The sequence below is a fragment of the Octodon degus genome, unplaced genomic scaffold (genome assembly GCF_000260255.1).
Source record: "Octodon degus isolate 3935 unplaced genomic scaffold, OctDeg1.0 scaffold00184, whole genome shotgun sequence".
NCBI classification, from domain to species: domain Eukaryota; kingdom Metazoa; phylum Chordata; class Mammalia; order Rodentia; family Octodontidae; genus Octodon; species Octodon degus.
Window position 1 is genome coordinate 1,092,976 of NW_004524760.1, and position 1,735 is coordinate 1,094,710.

Here is a 1,735-nt window from a genome sequence, read left to right on the forward strand (position 1 = left end):
GTGTGTGTGTCCAGCTCAGCCCACCAGGGGGCAGGGCTGGCTGGCATGTGGTGCTGGGGATTGAACCGCGGTCCCTGTGCTTTGCTAAGCTTGTTCTACGTAGGTGCTTTAGACCACTGAGCCATCTCACCAGCCCCTGATTTCAATTATTATATCTTACAGATAAGAAAATTAGAGCTGGGAAGATAGCTCAGCTGGCATAAACTCCTGCTTGTCAATTGCAAGGTCATCAGTTTGATCCCCAGTACACCCCCCCAAAAAAAAAGAAAATTAGCCAGGCACAGTAGTACAAGTGCAGGCAGATCACAAGTACAAGGCCAACCTGGACAACTTAGTGAGTCTCTGTCTCAAAATAAGAAAGGGCTAGGTAGTGTATCACTTCACTAGGAGGTACACAGCCCTGGGTTCAATCCCCAGTACCAAGGCTGGGGATGTTGGGGCACACTTATAGTCTCAGCACTTTGGAGGCTAAGGTAGGAGGATTGCCACCAGTTTAAGGCCAGCCTGAGCTACATAGTGACTCTGAGGCCAACCTGGATTACATAGTGAGACTCCCCTTCTTAAAAAACAAAAAACAGAACAAAACAAGAATCCCCAGCACCACACTCAAAAATGAAAATGAGGCTTAAGAACTGTAAGACAGGGCCGGGAGATAGCTTAGTAGAATAATCGCTTGCCTGGCAAGCGCAAGGGCCTGAGTTCAATCCCCAGTTCCGCAAAAAAAAGAAAAAAAAAAAAGAATTGCAGGTAAGTTGTCCAAGTAAAGTTAGTACGAGGCCCAACAGCAATTCAACCTATAACCTACAGCAGACATAAGCCTACTAATTCCTATTTCCCCAAGCTAAAATGTTACGTTACAGAAACTCAACTCAGGTAAGACAGATTATACTTTCTACTTTGTAAACCAGCAGTACAAAAAAGGAGAAGAGGAGCCAGGGAGATAGTTCAGTGGAATAAGCACTTGCCTGGCAAATGCAAGGGCCTCAGTTCAATCCCCGGTTCCAAAAAAAAAAAAAAAAAATTTTAATCCAGATGCTATGGTAAACTAGATCAGTTGTTATAAAAGCTATTATTATGTCTAGCTTTTCAGTATGCTCCAGGAACAAGAGCTCAGTGTGGTGGTACACACCTGTAATCTCAGATTTTCAAGTGTTAAGATTACACATGTGCACCACCATGCCATGCTATAGTTTCAGTTTTTTCATTAGCAGGAGAAAATTTGGGATTATAGAAGTTCACATTGGAAAAGTATATTCCTGAGGACATTGAAGTAGACAAGTATTACAAATGCTCAGTACAAGGGCTGGGGTGATAGCTCAATAGAATAAGTGCTTGCCTGGTTAGCGCAGGGTCCTGAGTTCAATCCCAGTACCATAAAAAAATAAAAGAATGCTCAGTACAAACATAAAAACAAAACAAAACAAAAAAGGATGTTCAGGACAGGGCTGGGGAGATAGCTTGGCAATCTAAGTGCCTGCCTGGCAAGCACAAGGCTCAATCTCTGGTACTACATGCCCTGCCAGGCTTGGAACCCCAGGTACGCCGAGCCAGCCCCAAAGCTGGGCATGGTGTGCATGCCTGTATTCCCACAGCTGGGGAGGCTGAGACAGGAGGATCATGAGTCCAAGCTATGTAGTAAGACCCTGTACCAAAGAAAGAAAGAGAAAGAAGGCCAGGGAGATAGCTCAGTACTGGTAAGCACAAGGGCCTGGGTTCAATCCCTGGTTCTGCAAAA

At 44.8% G+C, this 1,735-nt stretch overlaps 1 protein-coding gene across 1 annotated transcript in view; it reads right to left on the reverse strand.

The window, feature by feature from the left end:
* The window catches only part of Naa40 (N(alpha)-acetyltransferase 40, NatD catalytic subunit), a 22,800-nt gene that overhangs the window by 8,163 nt on the left and 12,902 nt on the right, over positions 1–1,735 (reverse strand). The gene's annotated exons all lie outside the window — the stretch shown is intronic.